This window comes from Rhinolophus ferrumequinum (genome assembly GCF_004115265.2).
Source record: "Rhinolophus ferrumequinum isolate MPI-CBG mRhiFer1 chromosome 15 unlocalized genomic scaffold, mRhiFer1_v1.p scaffold_54_arrow_ctg1_1, whole genome shotgun sequence".
NCBI classification, from domain to species: Eukaryota; Metazoa; Chordata; class Mammalia; order Chiroptera; family Rhinolophidae; genus Rhinolophus; species Rhinolophus ferrumequinum.
Genome location: NW_022680357.1, coordinates 16,710,665 through 16,730,875, shown reverse-complemented (window position 1 = coordinate 16,730,875; position 20,211 = coordinate 16,710,665). Strand labels below are relative to the sequence as shown.

General features: G+C 51.2%; 1 protein-coding gene and 1 non-coding gene across 3 annotated transcripts in view; one reads left to right on the top strand and one right to left on the bottom strand.

Annotated features, from left to right (window-relative positions):
• The window catches only part of EEF2K (eukaryotic elongation factor 2 kinase), a 52,325-nt gene extending 36,330 nt beyond the window's left edge, over positions 1-15,995 (bottom strand). Inside the window, exons 1-4 of one of the 2 annotated variants that reach the window (XM_033101218.1) lie at positions 15,850-15,995; positions 14,901-15,096; positions 12,403-12,460; positions 11,512-12,046 (exon numbers count right to left, since the gene is read on the bottom strand). The gene's annotated coding sequence lies outside the window, so the exon portion shown is untranslated. The remainder of the gene's footprint in view (positions 1-11,511; positions 12,047-12,402; positions 12,461-14,900; positions 15,097-15,849) is intronic. The other variant, XM_033101217.1, reaches the window with a different exon arrangement.
• Positions 15,996-17,717: 1,722 nt separating this feature from the next.
• Positions 17,718-17,799, top strand: TRNAL-UAG (transfer RNA leucine (anticodon UAG)). The gene has a single exon. It is a non-coding gene; the product is annotated as a tRNA-Leu (tRNA).
• The last annotated feature ends 2,412 nt before the right edge of the window (positions 17,800-20,211 follow it).

The window sequence follows — 20,211 nt, the reverse complement described above, 5'->3', positions numbered from 1 at the left end:
CTGAAAAGGACGCGTGAAAAGTTAGATGACCTGAACTTTTCGCCAACAATTCATGGCTCTTGCATCATGACAATGCCCCAGCTCACACGGCACTGTCTGTGAGGGAGTTTTTAGCCAGTAAACAAGTAACTGTATTGGGACACCCTCCCTACTCACCTGATCTGGCCCCCAACGACTTCTTTCTTTACCCGAAGATAAAGGAAATTGTGAAAGGAAGACATGTTGATGACATTCAGGACATCAAGGGTAATACAACTACAGCTCTGATGGCCATTCCAGAAAAAGAGTTCCAACACTGCTTTGAAGGGTGCACTAGGCGCTGGCGTCAGTGCATAGCTTCCCAAGGGGAGTCCTTCGAAGGTGACCATAGTGATATTCAGCAAAGAGGTATGTAGCACTTTTTCTAGGATGAGTTCGCGAACTTAATTTTCCCACCTTGTAGTCAAGAAAGAGTTCAGCAAGGTTGTAGGATACAGAGATCAACAGTATTTCTTTCTATACACTAGTAATGAACAATCCAAAAATGAAATTAAGAAAACAATTCCACCTGCAACAGCATAAAAAAAATACCTGAGAATCAATTTAACAAAAGAAGTGAATGACTTGTACACAGAAAAACAAGTCGAAAGAAATTAACGAAGACCTAACTAAATGGAAAGACACCCTGTGTTCACAGACCAGAAGGTTTACTGCCGTGAAGATGACAACACTCCCAAATTGCTCTACAGATTCAACCTGGTCACTGTTAAAATCCCAGCTGGCTGCTTTGAAGAAATTAACAACCCAGTGCTAAGGTTCATAGGGAAATTCAAGGGACCTGGAATACCCCAAACAATCTTGAAAAAGAAAAACAAAGCTGGAGGAGTCACAGTTCCTGAATTCAAAACTGGCTACAAAGCTATAGTAATCAAGACAGCTGGTACTGGCATGACGACAGACATAAAAATCAATGGAACAGAAGCTACACATTTACAGCCCATGATTTTGGACAAGCAAGTGTAATGAGGAAAGCACAAGCTACAAAAGAATAGATGAACTGGACATCACCAGAATTAAAAACTTTTGTGGTTCGAAGGACAGCATCAAGAGAGTGAAGCGACAACTCTCAGAGTGGGAGGAAATTTCTGCAAATCATATGCCTGACGAGGGTTTTACACAAAGAACTCCTATAACTTAACAAATAAAAGGCAAACGACCCACATAAAAATGGGCAAAGGATTTGAACAGACATGTCTCTAAAGAAGATATACACATGGCCAGCAATTCCACTCTCAGGTGTGTACCCAAGAGAAATGAAAACATGTCCACACAAAAACGTGTACACATATGTTCACAGCAGCATTATTTTTAATAGCCCAAAGAGGAAACAACCCAAGTGTCCATCAACGGACGGATGACTGGATAACCTAACTCCATACATGGAAGAGTGTTCAGCCACAAAAACGAATGGAGTCCTAACATATGACAAACCTTAAACACATCATGCTCCGTGAAAGAAGACGGTTGCAAAAGGCCACAGACTGAAGATTCCATTTACATGAAATGTCTAGAATAGGCAAAGCTACAGCGACAGAAAACACAGGAGTGGTTGCCTAGGACTGGGGGAGGGGGACTTGGGGGGAAATGCGGAACGATGGCCAATGGGTTTTTTTGGAACTGGTGGAAATGTTCTAAACCTGACTTTGTGTTGGCTGCATGACTCTGTGAATCTACTAAAAAACACTGAACTGCATACTTTAAATGGATGGATCGCATTTGTGAATTATATTTCAATAAAGCTAAAGTTGAAAAAAAGAAGGTCAAGAAAAAAACTGTTAAAATTAGAAAGCACGTTGCAGAAGACCAGGTATGTTATGGTGACCCTCTGGGTGTCGAAAGAAAAAGGATGTTTGAAGATGCATTAAAACCTTCCTGGAGTACCCACGGGGGCTTTGCCAGCACAGGGATGGGCAGTGGGGTCTGGCAGCCGGGGGTGGGATACTTTATAAAATTCTGTACCCTTCTAGACCATTTTAACTTTTTTACAAAGCTGGATTGCCTTCAATAGAAATAAGTAAAATGTTTTTTACAAATTTCAGATCAAGGCAATTCCAATGATTCGCAACTGCTTTTCCACTGGCAGGCAGTCTTCTAGTCTGAGCTCTGGCACTTTTATATTTCTATCCTAACCCCACACGTACCTACAAAACGTCAACTAAAGTTTCAGGAAACTGTACTTAGCCTTACAGTGTACAAGGCACTCTGCTATTTTCTACTCTACTTATTTCTTTTCTTTTGTTCTTTCTTTGTATTCCTTTTCCTCAATGCATCGCCCATACTGATTTCTGGACTCAGTCTGAGAATTGCTGCTCTGGGCGTCAACTTGCCCAGTTTGTTTCTTACCCTCAGGGCAAAACACAGTCACCGCCTGGATTCAATGCCAGCCCCACCTGACCCTGCTTGTCACCAAAATCTTCCCCGGGGCCCTGTGCCCACTTCTCCCCTCCATCCCCAGCCCTGGCACCTACTCTGCTTTGGTCAGCCCTTGGCCAGAATCCCTGCCGACCAAGACGGCATGGACCCTGGAACTACCAATAGCCCCCCCAGGTCACTGGTCTCTTGGGTGGGGATGGTGCCAGGGGCGGGGCCAGAGCCACATCTGCAGACCTCCAGGGAGTGTGGCTCAGTGGGTAAGGGAGTGGACTGCTGGTGACCTTGATCAAATGAACTCATCTCACCAACTCCCCCATTTGTGAGGGATGCTGCCCCCCATTTGTGGGGAAGTGGCCTGACAGGTCCCACGGCTCGTTCACAGGTGAATTATCCCCAGAACCTCAATCCCTGGCCATGTCCACCACACACCTGACATTCTCCTCCACCTGGGCAACAACAGGAGCTGCCAACAGCAACTGTGACCCCTGCACTGCCTGGCACCGTGCCTTGTACTCGGGAGGCACCTGACTCCAAGGCTGAGTGAGCAGGATCTGTTTTATGGCTTTTTAGTTGTCATAAGTTTGCTCTTAAGGCAGATGTGGCAGCTCCTGCTAACCGTCCTTCAACACCTCCTCTCCTTAATAACAGAACCACTGGTTTTTGGCTAAGCACATGGCTACTCAGAATAAGGCCTACATTTCCCAGGCTCTCCTGCAGTTAGGTGTGACCGCGTGACCAAGTTCTGGCCAAGGGGATATAAGCAGAAGGGCTATTTTCAACTTTAGGGAAGGGTTTTTTAAAGGAGGGAGTGTGCCGTCTGTTCTCCCTCCTTCCTGCTGGCTGGAACGGCGGTGTGATGGCTGGAGCTCCAGCAGCTATGTTTAACCACGAGGAGGAAGCCATGTGCCACCCTGGAGGATGGCAGATCCATGAGACAGAGGGAGCCCAGGGCAGCGACAGTCGTCCTGGACTGACACTCTTCAGACTTTGCTATCTAACCTTATATAATCGACTGCAATTTTCTTTTTTCCTTACCACTTGCTCATTCTATCTAGTTCAGTAGCCCCTTCTCTCCCACATGATAAAAAGTCACATCACATCCCCTATGACAAGTTGACAAGTTGATGCCTGGGTGGGGTTACCCTGGGAAAACTGTGGCCTCCCCCCAGAGTTCTAACTTGGCAGCTGCTCCCTCATTTCCCCATGAAGCCTGGGCACTGGAGGATGCTGGATTCCCCGAAGCTGGCATGGAGCCCACCCTGGCCCATAACTCAGCCCCGCGATGCCTATTCCAAAACCAGCCCGGGCATCCAGTCTCCTGGGAATGCCCATCTAACCGGGGACCTCCCTGCTCCTGTGAGCGAGAGACTGGGTACAGGAACAGGACCCCGGCTCCCAGAAAAACAGGGTTCTCTAGTAGGTTTCTTCTGCCCTCACTCAGGCACGTACACCTCGCCTCCCTCCAGCCCCCGACACACCCTGGAAAGACACTTTACGGAGAAGGGGCAGAGTGGGGTCCTGAGTCAGGCAGAGCTGAGTTCAAGCCCAGCTCTGCCACCCCGAGCCTCAGCTTCGTCACCACAGTCTGGGACGCGCAGCTGTGCCCACCTGCTCCCCCGACTGCTGGCACAGAGCAGCTACTACATCGTCATCATTTCTATTATCATAGATTAAGGGGGCTGAGCCTCAGGTCCCAGCCAGGCTGGTGACCTGGACGTCTGGTTAGCAGGCAACCAAGCTTCTTTCGGGGGTCCTCAGGGAACAGGCTATTTTGGGCTCTGGCCACGGAACCATTCTCTCACTGGGTCTTGCTGTAGAGGGCTCCTCTGGCAGCCACTGGGGCAAACGACGTTTGGCACGCCCAGTTGAAGGCCTGCGGGCCGAGCCTCAGCGACCACTGGTCCTCCTGGGGGCTCCCTCACCCCAGGAGCTGCCTTCCTGCTGAAGAAATGAGCTGGATTCTGCCACCCGCCACTCCCGGGAGCCAGCAGCCGCACTGAGCTGGCCAGTGCACCCACCTTGCCCAGCACCCACCAGTAATGTGGTGTGTCACCCGGCCCAGGTATAAGCCAACCACAGCGTGTGGCCACCTGACCACAGAGGGGGGCATGTGACTCAAGTCAAACCAATTTGGCCCGAACGCAGGTAAGCTTAGGCTTGAGCTTGAGTGACAGGACACGGGGAAGCTGGACGTGAAGCTGCGACGGGCTGAGGTCACCAGAGAACAAAGCTGCCGTTTGGTGGAGAGCAGAACAAGAGATAGAGACAAAACTGAATGGCGATGACATCCTTGAAACCCTGAATCCAAATGTGCCCAACTTCCCACTAGACTTGTGAATTATACGATGAAATAAACGCTTGCCTTTGGGGGGTTGGGGGAGACAACTTGGCTGGTTACACATGAGTTTTTTGTTCTGTTTTGTTTTGTTTTGTCATCTGCAACATGAAAAGTCCAAAACCCAGCCAGGCAGAACTTGGGGCCACTGTCTATTATTTCCCTCTAATTAAAAAAATAATACTTTTATTAGAGCACATGGTTAAAAAAAACACCCCTTTCCTAGGAGGGCCACCGGGCATGGCCACACAGGTGGGTACTGCCCAGTGCACAGCCTTTGCGACCGTACGTGGGCAGCCCTGGCCCCCAGCTCCAGAGACAACCCTTCCAACTGTTCCAGGTGTGACTCCTGGCAGGTATCGCCACATCTCTAAACAATATGCTCTCTGCTACCTCTTCACTGATCTATTTGGTTCCTTATCTGTTGGTTTCCTGCGGTAATAAATGAGACTTTAGCTTGCCGTCCCTTCCCCACTCCACCCCCAGACAGGCAGGTCTTCTCCTGGTGCCAAGAGCTCTCATTCCGCCAACCAGAGGGAGCTACGGGCTTCTCCCAGTTTAGTGAGAGCTCATTTCACCAAGAGAGAAAGATGAGGCTTTTGTGCTGCAACCAAGTGACAGGAAAGCAGAACTTCGCCCCCACCCACCTCGAAAATGCGTATTTTTTACTGAAATAGACCAATTACACCTGTGGGCAGCTTCCTGCATCCCAGGCGCCACGCAAAACCCTCGACGTGGACATGCTCATCTGCCAATGACAGGCGCTGCCGGGCAGAGACGCAGCTGCCCACCACTCATAGGGCCACCCTGGGAGGGAAACTGAGCAGGGCTGTGCTGCCCGGGGCTGCACTCGGCTAGTTCCAAGGACTTCTCGAGCTCTAGCTTGAGTCCTCAGTTTCCTCCGAACTAGAAACAAAAACCCCTCCGGAAGAGGTATGTGCAGCCCCTTGTTCACTGCAGCAATTTTCACAACAGCCACGGTAGGGACACAACCTGTGTCCATCGATGGAGAAATGGATAAAGAAGCTGGTGTCTCTACACGGTGGAATCTCAGTCTTTATAATAAAGAAGGAAATCCTGCCATTTGTAACCACACAGATGAACCTGGAGCAAGTCCTGCTGCGTGAAATAAGCCAGACACAGAAAGACATGCTGGATGATATGACTCATATGTAGATTCTGAAAAAGCCAAACTCAGAGAAGCAGAGGAATGGTGGCTGCCAGGGCCTGGGGGGGTGGGGGGCGGGCGGTGTCAGTCGGTCAGAGGGTGCAAAGCTTCAGCTAAGCCAGAAGACGAAGCCCCGGGGATCTACTGCACAGGAGGGTGACTAGTTAACAACACTGTGTTGTATATTTGAGAGCTGCTGAGAGTAGATCTTACGTGTTTTCACTGCACACACGTGAGGGATGAACGTGTTACCTTGATTGTGGGAGTAATGACTTCACATGGATACGTACATAAAATCATCACATCGGACACTCGAAAGCAGGGGTGTCCAAACTTTTTTCAACGTTTCTCACCAAGGGCCATATGCGGTAAAACACACAAAGAGCCGGGCCACTCACTCGAGGTGAAGTACGTATTGCCTCACCTGGTTTATTTAAGTAAACTAAATATATTTTTGGAATTTGCTGTGGGCCGATTAACAATGGATTGCGGGCCGCAGTTTGGACACCCCTGCTCTAAAGAGATAGTATTTAATTGTCAATTAAATAAAACTGGTGAAAAACCAGAGGCGAAGCCCAGTAGTGACAGAGAACCTGTGCTGCCCTGGGGCTGCGTTTGAACCCCGGTCCCCACGGGGGTCGGAGGGGGCGTCGTTAACAGCAGACTCCCAGTGGGGGCTGTGACGTCCCACAGCTACCGACACTGAACAGGGAGGGACCAACAGGGCGAATCAAATACCTTCCCTGGCTGTGTTTTATTTATTTCCTGGGGTGGGACTGGTGAGAAACGTGCAGCATGAAGAGTTATCAAGCCCTGAGCGGCCGAATTCATGTCAGTGTCTTATTAATGTCTGTGACCCCAGCGTGTGGGTGGGGGGGTGTGCTCACCCATAAACGTTTATGTAAACTATTGCGAGAAGTAATGCAGATGATGTCAGACTATCCGAATAAAAGGACTGACTCACAGGTGTCCTCGTCCGTCTGCCCTCTCCCTGCCATGGCACCTCCCCCTCTTGCCCCACCCAGGAACCAGTCACCATTCTTGACCACGCTGCCACTTCCCTGCACTTCCTAGAATGCCTGTCCCCGTTCACTGCCAAACCCCTTTGCTCCCTTCAAGAGGCAGCTCAAATGATGACCTCCTGCAGAGAGCCTGCCCTGGGTGGTCCTGTCTGTAAAACAGGGGGGGCTAACGGTACCTGCCCCCAGGCGCTGAGGAGTCAGTGAGATCAGAGAACTGGAACTCGAAAGTGCCAGCGAAAGTGCCAGCTGCCGTGATGCCCTGACCCCCCACTCCCCACCTCCTCGGTCACTTCCCTCCTCTCAGACCCAACCGTCTATGTGGGGGGCAGAATAATGGCCCCCCAAAGATGTCCTAATGGTCCTAATGCCCAGACCCTGTAGATATGCTCCCGTATACGGCAGAAGACACTCTGTAGCTGTGACTCAATTAAGCATCTGGGGATGGCGAGGTGGTCCTAGATTACCCCTGGAGCCCGGTGTAATCACAGGGTCCTCCTCAGGGGAAGGCAGGAGGGGCAGGAAGAGGGAGAGAAGTGACAGGGAAGCCAGGGCCACACAGGACGATGTGGAGATGCAGTGCTGCTGGCTTTGAAGACGCAAGATGGGGCCACCAGCCAAGGAACGCTGCAGCTTCTAGAAGCTGGAAAAGACAAGGAAACAACGGACTCTCCTCAGAGCGCCCAGAAGGAAGGTGGCCTTGCTGACACCTTGACTTCTGAATTTCTGGCCTCCAGAAACATAAGATAAGACATCTGTGCTGTTTTAAGCCACGTTTGTGGTCATTTGTTAGTCGCTACAGGAGATAAATATAGTCTCAAACAGTGGCTCTCAACCTGGGGCAATTTTGTCAACAAAGGGACTCCTGGCAATGTCTGCAGACATCTGTGGTTGTCACCACTGGCTTCTAGTGGGTTGAGGCCACTACACACCCTCATGCACAGGACGGCCCCACAGCACAGAGTGATCCCACCCAACCGCCAAGAGCACAAAGGTTGAGAAACCTGCCCTCCAGAGACTCTGGAGGAATTCCAAGAGGCGGTCCCCACCCACTCTCCTCCTCTCCTCTTAAAAACAAATGTCCACACACACCCTGAAGCAAAGCAGAAGTGAGCTTACTCACTGATGGCAACAGCAAGCCACAACGGAACCGAGGCTCCGCGGAGGCGCATAAAATCGTCCCTGCTGCACCTGGTGTTTTGTTCACCGAGGACGGGTCTGGTGCACAAGCTAAGATACGGTTCCAAAAATCAGAAAGGCACAGTGGAGAATACAAAGCACAAATTACTGTCATTACAGCTTCGATTCACAAAATGCACACGAGGGCTTGGATTTTAATTGTTAATCACTTGCTGGGCACCCTTCTCGCGTACCCAGGACACTCTGTACTCCCTGAAACCAGGACACAGCACGTCTTACTCCTCAGAGGCAACTGTTTAACTAAACAGCCTCTCGGTGGCCAGACCACGTGAGCGTCTGGAACAAAAGGGGCCGTGTCTTAACACCTCTCTAGCTCCCAGCCCAGAGCACAGTGCCTGGCACACACTAGGTTCCCTGTAAATGCATGCTGCATGAAGGAATAACTGGAACAAAGCTGACGATTTCTGCTGATGTAATGGGCACGGCAGGCGTTTGGAGGTTACTTTGCCTGCAGGTACAATTGAGATCCCAGGTGGGAAAGCCTGGATCACGGGGAGGCCCTCAAAAAGCACCCAAGACCAGGATCTGGCCTGACCAGGCTTTTGGGATAAAAAGATCTGGGTTCAAATCCTGGCTCTGCCACTACCCATCCCCTGGCCAACTCCTCTGCTCATCCCTCAGCCTCAGCTTAGATGTCACCTCCTCCAGGAAGTCTCCCCTGAACCCCAAGAGACAGGCACTATAAGCTTCATCTTACAAATGAGAAAATGGAGAAACAGAGAGATGCAGTGACGTGCTCAAAATTGCACGTCTAGAAAGAGTTGGGGAGCTGGGTTTGAAGCCAGTGCAAGCTGCACTGGGGCTTTTTCTGTCATCACCTGATAAACTCGTCCTAAAAAGTGTCTTAAGACCACTAGCGGCAGAGGCGACCTCACCGGGGAACTCAGGTGTGCAAATTCTTGGGCCCTACTCCAGTCCTACTACATTAAACTCTGGCGGTGGGACCAGCAATCTGTGTTTACAACACCCCCCCCCCCCCCCCCCCGCCAACCCATGGTTCTCTAAAGTTCCAGAACCACGGGCCTAGAGAAATTGTCTGCGGTCGAGCCACCTGTTTTTCAGCTGCTCCCTGTGGAGTCCTTGCTAGGTCTAGAAAGCACCGCATCGGAAGAACTGAACACTGCATCCTCTGACTCTCCAGCCATTTGACATGCTTCTCTGGGCGTCACACAGCCCTTGCACTTTGGGGACCCGGAGACTGTCACCTTCTATTTTACCATCAGCATGTTAGTGGCTCGCTCCTTCCTCTGAAACCTTCTTGCTTGGGCCCATCAGCCTTGGCTACAAGAGGTTAATCCAGCAACACTTTAAGGCCCAAGCCGCTTTCATCCCACGGTGCTCACTACAACTACCTTCTTCTAGAACATTCTCAGTCCGCTGGGGGAACAGTCTGCAGCTTCTTGGTCAGAACTGGTCTCCCCAACACAAAACCTCGTATGTTTGAATCAGTCCAGTCGGCCCCTATTACTTTAAAGGCAGTCCCAATCCTCAGTTTTTTCTGCTTCGGCTTGAGAATTGCAACAGAAAAGTGTGACTCCCAGAGAACGAGCTTGAACACATCCGAGTTTCTGCTGGTGACCCTCAGCTTCCTTCCACACTGCTCCCAGTGTCCGGGCAAGCGGACGCCACTCCGGCAGAAGACTGGACAAGAACTTGTTTGGGGAATCTGAGCGGTGTCAGAAGAAAGGCCTAAAAGCCAGTTCATGCTGCCAGATCACCCCGAGGGGAAGGCCACCAAGCCCTATTCTCACCCACAGCCCTTCCCAAGAGCTCCCTGGAGGCCCGTTCTCTTCAGCAGACAGCCACAGACCACCAGGGGAGAAGGAAAGGAGGGGCTCGGCTCCCCCACCCCCCAGTCACTCAGGGGCCCGGGTTCCTTCCTCCAGGTCCTGAGTCCTCTCAACTTGGCTGCTGGACAGGGAAAGAAGGGAAGGGTTGTAGGGGCCAGGCTGGAGAGGGGCACACACTATTTTCTCTCCCATTCCATGCGGCAAACTCAGTCATGTGGTCCACCGCACTGAGGGAGCCTGGGAAATGCATCCAGGTCATACTCCAGGCAGAAGAGGATGGGGTACTGGTGACCAATAGTTGCCTCTGCCACATGACACGTTAAAAATGTTTTAAAATCAAATCAGTGATGTAGCCTTCATCAGCTGAAACCTTCTGTTCCATCACAAATAGCACAAACAGCGGTAAGTTAGCACACAAGTGATCACGTGTAAATCGAGACCCTTTCAAAAATCGCCAGGCCCCCGATTTCCTGCCTCCCCTCCTGCAGAAGAGAAGAACTTGGGACCCTGCCCTTTGAGAAGGGGTCAGAGGGGGATGGCAATCCCAATCATGTTACACCTGAATTCGCATCACCAAGGTTTTATCGTATTTGTAGAATTAATTCCTGAACCCAGGAACGAATGCAAGGTGCTGTGGAGGCCGCAGGGGACACCTGCATACCTGTCTCTACCCCCTACCTTCTTCCCGGGGCATCCTTTTCAGCTCAGCTCAAACCTGGCCTCCTCCAGGAAGCCTGCCCATGAACCCTTCCGCACCCCCTCGAGACCACACCTCAGGCCTTACCAGCTTCCCCCTGCTTGCTCTACAGGCCTACCCTGAATCCATTTGCTATTTCCAGGCGGCTGTTAGGCCACCGGAGCCTCGGTTTCCTCTGTAGCATCAGAGGCGTGCACTGTGGTACTCAATTTCCAGGTTGAGTGGCCCCAAGGCAGGCAGCGCCCTGGGCCAGGATCCAGAAGTCAGCCCCCAGAGTTAGCGGCCCCCACCCCATGCAAGTCCGTCGGTCACACTAGGGGCGCAACTGGGCAAATCTAGGCCGGGACTTACCCCGGAGGCCCCCACCCACCCCCGCACCGCCACTGGCATATTCACGTCCGCCCCGTTGGCGCACGTGTCAACCGAGCCTGCCAACATTCGGCTCCCGCAGCCAACGCAGCAAGAAGGCGTCTACACTGTCCTCGAGGTTCCCGGAATTTCGGGCTTCCGATGCAGGGGCCCGGGAGGGGCACGCGGCTCCGGGCCCTGCAGGCCGCCAGGACTGCAGCGCTGCCCCACCCTCTGCAGCCCCGAGGCGCCCCAGGCTGAGGCTGCCAAGCTGCCTCTCCCGGCCCAGCGCCTGCCAAGTGTTTTCCCAAAAGACACTGCCGTTAATCTGCGCGAACCCCCCATTTTGCAGAAGCAAACACTGAGCCTAAGAGTTCAACCAGAGAAGCATTCTCCCCCCGCCCCCGCCCCGCGCCCGCCACGTCCTTCCGCGCAGCTTCGGACCCCATTTCCAAGGCCCAGACCGAGCTGGCCCAGGGCGCGGGGCTGCACGTCCGCGCCCGGCGCCACCAGCCAGCGGTGCCAACCGCAGCCGCACCTACCTCCCTCGGGCGGACCGGCGCGGCAGCCGCTGAGCACGGCTGCAAGGATCCACAGGAGTTGGTAGAGGCTCGCGGCCCGGTGCTCCAGGGCGCAGGGCGGATGGGCCCCCCGAGTGCGGGGGAGCGGCGAGCGGGGCGCGCGGCCGGGCGCTCCGGGGAGGCAGTGGGGCCGCCCGGGGCGGATGGATTGATGCCGGGGCGCGGGGGCCGCCGGAACGATCCCAGGGCACGGGGAGCTGCTGGAAGGATCCGGGGCGCTGGGCGCGAGCGCAGGCGACCGTCGGCAGAGCTGGGGCAAGGTTGCGGGGCGCGCGGGCGTCGGGGCCGGGTAGGAGCGGAGCTCAGACTGAACTAGCCTGGGCTGGACTGGGGCGCTCTAGAGCCGAGCTGGGGTTGGGGCGGAGCTGCGGCCAGGCGGGCGCACAGCGCAGCGCTCACGTGGTCCCCCTCCGGTGACCGTCACCACGCCAGCGGCTGCCGCGCACGTCTCCCGGCTCCGGCGCGACAACGGGCACTGAGTCCGTGGCTTCCCAACCTGTCGAATATATAGTGTTGGGGGGCCGGCCTCGCAACTACCGGCCTGGGGGCGCCCTCCCAGGGGGTAATTCCTGAAGGAAGAGGCAGCCAACCCCGCCCTGGTCCCCCGTTTCCATTCTCGTCGGCTGCCTGCCCAGTTCCGTATTCGAGTCCTTCCGCAAATGACTGCTAATCCCATCTCATTGCTCCTATACATTTCTATGCATAACCTTAGGGGAGTTTTATTATAGGAAACGGGTTTTGTTCTTTTTTTCTTCTTCTGATTTCTGCCTTGTAAACCGGTCGGCACTTAATGACAACTGCAGTTAGTTGAGTAATTACTTGTGGCATTTCATTACCATTCCCGTTCCTTACCTGTCTAGGATATTGCTGTGTTCCTTCCTGTTAGCACAGGGCCTGGCACAAAAAATACCTGGGGAATGAATGGATAAATATGGAAAGACGTAAAGAAAAGGAAATAAACTAATGATAACTGTGACCATTCTGATATTAGAGCCTTCCAGGGACTTTTCTAGTGAAATTGTAGAAATGTCACAAATCTTATAAATAAAAATAATAACAGAGATATTTATTGAGCGATTTATTTCATTTCATCTTCACACCAACCCTATGAGGTAGGTTTCATTAGTTCTATTTTCCAGATCAGAAAACTGAGGCCTGTAGAGACCACTTGCCCAAAAGATTTCTAAGGTGGGTCGTCCCGGCAGAGGACATCTATATTTCAGGGCTCTTGCAGGTTTCGGGTCAGCTGAGTTACTCTGTGTAGTAAAACGGGTGAGGGATTTGAAGACACCCCGCAGGTGGGAGAGAGGGAGGAGGAAGGGAAAGGCTTGCAGTAGGGAGGGCACTGGGTCGTGGCGGGTGTTTAAATAGTTTGCTTTGCCACACTCCCTCTGTCCCTCCACCCCCTCCACCCCAATTCTTAGAGCCTCCTTGGGCTGGAATGGTGAGAGCGACCAAATTCTCCTGTGGACCCAGAGGGAGTGCTGAGGCTTTTTGCCAGGGCGAGCCCCAGGCAAACATGGAAACCACAGGTTCAGGCAGACCAGAGACAGAGGGACATGACATCTGGATACGCATGTGGATATATAGTTGACCCCTGAACGAGAGGTCTGAATTGCGCGGACCCACTTACACGCAGAGTTGTTTCAGTAACGCCCTGGAGCCTTTCTGACGTGCCGCTGGGACCCCGTGGATGTGGAGGGCCAGTGTATGCAATGACGCACGCCATTTATACAGGCTACACTATCTGTGGGTTTTGCTATCTGTGGGGGTCCTGGAAGCAACCCCCCCAGACACCAAGGGACAACTTAAGTTTGGAGGGAGTCAAACGTTCTACATGGAGTTTTGACAGCTTTGGGGTCAGCGCCCCAACCCAAGCCTTGTTCAAGGGGCAACTGTATTTACATTTTTTCTCCTAACAGGTGGCTTCCTTTCCACCCTCAACACTAGGCTGTGACTACATTTCTGTGGTTAAGAGCCCTCCATCATTTGCAATGCCGGCTCCGTCATGCCTTTCGGAGGACGCAATAAGAGCTGATATTTACGGGGCATCCACTCTGTGTGAGGTACTGCGCTAACTGCTTTCCAGGCATTCTCTCTCTTAATTCTCATCACAACCCTGTTATCGTCCCCACTTCAGACCCAGGGAGACTGAGGCAGGTTAAGTGACGTCCCCAAGGCTACACAGTCAGTCAGTGGCAGAGTCAAGATTGCACCCAGGTCTGGGTATATACTGGCCCCCGGAGTGTCCTGTCCCTAAGCCTTGAGTCTTCAGTTTGTGAGGCGCCTGGAATTTCAGATTCCCTTGGGAGAGGGGAGTCCCTCACGTTACCAGCTGCTATGGCCCCTGCAGGGCACAGGTTCAAGTTTATGAGGTGCGGTGAGGTGTGGGTGCCATACAGGCAGCAGCTATAAGGTTGTGGGGGGAATTAAAAGAAAAAAAAAGAGAGAAAGAAATGGTCCTGAAACCCATCACTGAATGTTTTAGCCTTTACTCTCTCTGCTACAAGTTTTGGAAAATACAGGATCTAGAAGATATTCTTTTGGTTTGAAGTGTTGGCTCCTTTAGTCACCTTGGGAAAACTCCTCTGGCTTTTGGAAAAAGACAAAATTGCACCTGAAATTCTGACTGTGGGAAGTTGGACAGGAACAGAGTCTGAGCTACTCTGTTCAAGCCCAAACCCAGACCCCAAAACCCAAAAATCAAAAAACAAAACTGCACTGCGTATAGTTCTGCGGCCTTGGGCAACTTATTTAACTTCTCTGAGCCTCTGTAATGTTTGTCTGCCCAGCAAGTGTTCCCCTTGTTTGCACAAGCATCTTGATTCGTCTTCAGGGAAGCAGTCATCCTCCCCCACACACACATCATTCTCAGGTCATGAGAGAAGCCCTCCCCACTCCCCTGGCTGCAAGAGTGGACACATGACTAGACCTGGCCAATTAGCATATTCCATCCCTTTTAGCCTCATTGACTGGTTCTGGAATGAGCATGTGACCCAAGCCAGGCCAATGAGATATTAATTTAGGTCTTTTAAATAGCTTTCTAATAGCTTTCTAATAGCAGCCATAGAAAAGAAAACCTCTCTTTTCCAGAGAGTTGTTGAGCTAGTCGGATGGAAGTTAGGGTTTCGGGGCATTCATTCTTATGGCAAATATTTATTAAGCTCCTACTGCGTGCCAAGTATTGTGCTAGGAGCCAGGGGAAAGGCCTGCCTTCAGAGAGCTGTCTAATGGGGCAGGAAAAGGGAAAACAGGAACCTCTCAAAGAGTAACCGTTTCACACCATTATACCTGTGAGATGTGCTGTGAGTGAGAACTGTAGGGGACGATGAGAAAGTATAAAGGCAAACCTGGACAGGAAGGCTTCTCTGAAGAAATGACTTTTGAGTTGAGCTCAGAAGCAGAAGCCGGCGAAGTTTCCAGAAGCTTTAGGAAGACAGGTGCCCTGGGCGGCCTCAGCAAGGAGACATGGATCCGATGGTTGTTGGCTTGTACGTGGTCCTTAATCACCTTCTTTAACCATCACACAGAGATGTTCAGATTTTACTGAAGAGTTTGGGGGTAACAGAAGAGAAAATAGGAGGAAAATAATTAAATTGTACTCTCAATGTTACAGTATCCAAAACGAGAAATAAACCCTTCACAGGGGACGCTTTTTAGGCACACTCCAGTTCCAAGCCTTGCTCCCCTGACCTGAAGCCTGCCCTTCCTTCTCTCTCATGGACAAATGTCACCTCTTCAAGCTCTAATGGACAAAATCCCCACCTCTATTAGAAAACTCCCTCTCCCCGCCCCCACAAGGATTTGGTTATTTTCCCCCTTTCCCTCCACCAGAGTAATACATAGGATTCAACCCACAGGACGCAAAAGATATCATCAAGAAAGTGAAAAGACAACTCAGAGAATGGGAGAAAAGATTCACAAATGATGTATCTGACAAGGGATTTGGAGCTAGAATATATAAAGAGCTATTACAAGTCATCAATAAGATAAATAACCCAAATTTTAAAATGGACAAAAAGATTTCAACAGACAGTTCTCCAGAGATACACTAATGACCAATAAGCACATGAAAAGATATTCAACATCATTAGCAATTAGAAAAATGCAAATCAAAACCACACCCACTAGGACGGCTATAATAGAAAAGTCAAATAATAACAAGTGTTGACAAAGATGTGGAGAAACTGGAACCTTCCTACACTGCTAGTAGGAAGGGAAAACAGTATGGCAGCTCCTCAAAAAATTAAACATGGGGTTACCATATGCCCCAGCAATTCTACTCCCAGGTATACATACCCAAGAGAAATGAAAACGTGTCCACACAAAAAGTTATCCACGGATGTTCACAGCAGCATTATTCATATATAATAAGTCGAAAGGTGAAAACAACCCAAATGTCCACCAACCGATAACTGGATAATTAAAAGGTGGTTTATCCACACAACGGAATATTTTTTGGCCCTGAAAAGGAATGAAACACTGACACATGCTACAACATGGGTGAACCTTAAAAAAAACATGCTAAGTGAAAGGAGCTATACACAAAAGGCAACATATTATATGATTTCATTTATAGAAACGTCCAGAGGGACTGTTCTGTGAAGTTACTGCTGTCTGGTGAGCTGGACCTGGGCCAGAATGGAAGTTTCTTCCCACAGACTCCACTGTGAGACTATCTCATCAAAATCGGTGTTCATTCTGACAACTCAGCACCCCTCCCCTACCTGCTGCTGTGTGCTGCTTGAACAATGGGAACAGGCCGTTGTTTTTCCCCAGGCAAGCATGTCAGGTGTCTTCCTGACCTGGTCAAGCATGTCATTTTCTGTACCTGGTAGCACTCACGTACTGGTCCTTGGCTCACGGCCTTGGCTCAGAAGGCCCCGGGGTCTACTGGGCATGAGAAATAAAGCCCATCGCAGAGCCGTTCGATGGCCAACCTGAAGCGACAGAAAAACTCCCAGAAGGGATATGAAATGACCACTCGGTTTGGGTGTTAAGATTTCCTGGGGCTGAGAGGCCGGAGGCAGAGACCCACAGCTCCAGTTACACCAAGAGTTTAAGGGAAGCTCCAGATGAGGCTTGTCTGGGGCAAGATGACATGGACGTCCTCCACGCCAGGTGGCAGGTGCTAAGGATTATACAGGACAGGGCAGGATGGATGGGAGTCCTGGGGTGTGACCTGCCCCACCGCGCAGGGGAAAATGCATCAGATGTTTGCCTGGGGAAGGACACCGCCTGTTCCCAAAAGAAGTGGACTAAAAGGAACTGAAACTCCTGAGGCAGGAAGGAGGGGAATAGAACTTGGGAATGTCAAAGGAGACTTGAATCTTATCTATAATGTTCATTTAATGTTATTAGAAAATATTGGAAGCAAATATGCAAAATGTTAATTGGAAGCAAAATGTTAACTCTTCTGGGTGGCGGGAAATGGGGGTTTGCTGTGTTTTTACTGTATGGTGTCTTTGCTCTGTATTTATTGCATTAAAAAAACGGAATGAAATAGTATATTTATTGCATTAAAAACAACAACAACTGACTGAGACAGTCCACCAGGAGAAGGCTGCCCTGGAGCAGCGGAGACAAGTGACTGAGCTGTTCTGCGCCTTTCTCCCTCCGAGGGAGCCCACACGTGCAAATGGTCTGCCACAACCTTCAGTCATTTTCCTCCTTGGACCGTGCTTCTTACGTCGCGGGGCAAGGGCCAGGTCGCGGGGCGCCCCAGGGCTGCGGAGGTGCCCGGAGGTAGGGATGGAGTGCCCGCAGGATGGGGAGCCAGGCAGTTCCCCGTCCCCGGGGACTCCCCTCCACGCCCACCACCAGCCCCACGGGAGGAGCGGCAGCGCCCCCAGGTGGCCGTGGGCAGTACACCACGCTCAGGCAAGACCAAATGCAGACATACCTGAGAACTTAACATGAACGTTGAACGCTGAGGAAGTCGTCTTTCCTTTTCAACGCTGCGTCCCGACTGTAGTTACGGCTGTGGGTCACGAGAGCATTGGGACTCCGAGACGCACCGAGAAGCCGGGCGTTCCTACGCGGTAATAGGCGCGGGAGACGCCACGCTGCAGTCGGGCATGCGCACGTCCACGAGGGCGGGGCTCAGAGCATGTGGCGCTGCGTCATTAGCCTAATATAGTCTCAACGGCAGGCGTCGCGCACGGGGAGGTAGCGTGGCCGAGTGGTCTAAGGCGCTGGATTTAGGCTCCAGTCATTTCGATGGCGTGGGTTCGAATCCCACCGCTGCCACACCCTACACGGTCTCTTTTCCATCTTTAAATCCTTCAGCCTGTATGTTATTCTTTCCTAACGCTTCTTCCCTTCTTCTTCTGAAGCTTGGTTTCTTTTTCCTTTCATGGACGGGGAGGTACTGGCATGGGGGGTAAACGGGGTAGAGGTGGGGGGAACGGAAACTTCAGTGCAGGCCCTCTCACTCCCCAGCCTAGTACACAAACCAATCCATCCCGCTACCTGAAAAACAAAACCAAAACATCTCCTTATTTCCAGGAGACGGCATCTGAGATACTCTGAAAAGTTCTCTACAGTCTACCTGCATCTTTTCATGTTTCCAGGCCTGAGGCCACAGGGAGCTGGTATCTTTACTGCCCGAGGACAAAGGACAGGTGGGGGTGATTTTAATTGCCATCGGACTGAGGAGGACACCTTTCTGACCCGCTCTGTGTATTTTGGAGAGCTCCTGCTGACTCCAGAAACCGGTTGGCAGAAAAGGTGTCAGGTGTCCCTGCAGAGGGCTGCAATGTCAGGGGCCTACCCCACGTGCCTGCGGGTGTCAACCTTCAGGTCCCAGCTTCATTGAATCACCTCCTCCTTGGTCTTCAGTCTTGGTTTAGGGGCCCCTCACTTATTTATTCATTCAACAACTATTTATGAAGGGCCTACTATGGGTCAGAAACCAAACAAGTCCTGAGCCTACAGAACGAGCAAGCAGCCATGTCTTCACGCTCCGAGTTAATAGACATTGTAATTTCATCCATGACACCTCTGAGGAGTGTTACGAGTGTTACGCTAACCTGACCCGGGATCATTGGAAGAAGTGATATCTAGCTGGGAATTGAAGTTGAGAGATTAGCCAAGTGAAGGGCGGGTGGAGGAGGGGAGTTCCAGGAAGAGGGAACGAACAGCATGTGGAAAATCCTAGATGCAAATGAGAGCCTGGTGAGTCTGAGATGCCGTGAAGGCAATTCGGGGCAGCTGGACAGAGAGCAGCAGTGGACAAACAGCAAGAAATGGGGCTGAAGTGTTAGGCGAGGAGGGCCTCGCATGCCAAGGTAAGGCTTTGAACTTGAATGGGAAACCATCCGAAGGTTTTAAGCCAGAGGGGGGCACGTTCCAATTCTGGATTTAGAGAGTTCTGTCTGGCAGCAAGAACGGGAGGCTTTGTTCACAGCCTACAGCAGTTGTCTAGGAGAAAGGAGAGCAGCTTGCACCACGGTTGTGGCAGTGTGGGGGACAGAAGGGGGGACAGAGAGACATTTTGGAGGTGGATCTGACAGAACTCAGTGATGAAGACGTGAAGAAGAGGAACATATCAAAAGCGATGACCAGGTTTTGGGTTTAGGCCACTGGATGGCTGGTGGTGTCTCTTGCTCTCCGTAGGATGAAGGTGAAGACGTTTGTTGGAAAGATGATTTCAGTTTGATTCAAATTGACTTTGAGATGCCTGCGGGACATGGAGTCAACCCCATGTTGGACACAGAAGTCTGGAGGTCAAGAGAATGCTGAGCAAACGGTACAGATTTAGGAGGCGTTGGAGACAGCGGCCATGGGGATGGATGAACTCATCCAGGAAGAATGCACAGATGGAGCAGAGGGGCCCAGACAGAGTCCTGAGGGAACATAATCTTAAAGGGAGGACAATGAACGAGAAGCCAGTGAAGGAGACAGAGGATGGGCCAGAGACATGGGGGGAAAACACGTGGGGTGTCACATAGACCGAGAAGAGTATTTCAGGAAGGAAGGAGTAGCCAGGTATGTTGAATTCTGCTAAGAGGCTTGGCAAAATAAAGACGGAAAAATACCCATTGGATTTATGATTTATGGACAAGGTCATTTATGACCTTGATTAAAACCATTTTGGAATGGGTTTAAGAGAAGAAATGGAAATGGAAGTGTGGACAACTGATCACGAAATTTGACTTCAAGGCAGGGGAGAGTGACAGCAGTAGTGGGGGGAAGAATGAGGACTCAAGGGAGAATGGTTTTAAGATGAGAGACTGGAGGATGTTTTAGACGCCCGGGATTGGGTCTACAATAGGGAATAGCTTCAGCACCCACAACAGAAAGTTTATGAATGTACCCTGATGGTCCATTCTGATTGTGTGTGTCACCTTGGGCTGTCCACGGTGACAACTCTGTTTTTCTCCATTCGTGATGTTCTGCTCAGTGTCTCCAAGCCAGGACCTCCTGCCATTTGTCCCGAGGACCTCATGGAAGGCTAGTTATCTGGGCAAACTCTAAAATGCTCATGGGGACGCAGTTTGCTTGTTGGGTGGAGGTGCCAGCTCCTTTTCCACAAGCTAAAGACAGAGAGGAAGGAAGCTTTCTTGGCACGTTGTCCCCAGGCCCTGGGTTTAGACATTCTACTTTCAGAGACTCAGAAAAGAAGAAGCGATGACTTAGAGAAATTCAGAAAACGAAGAA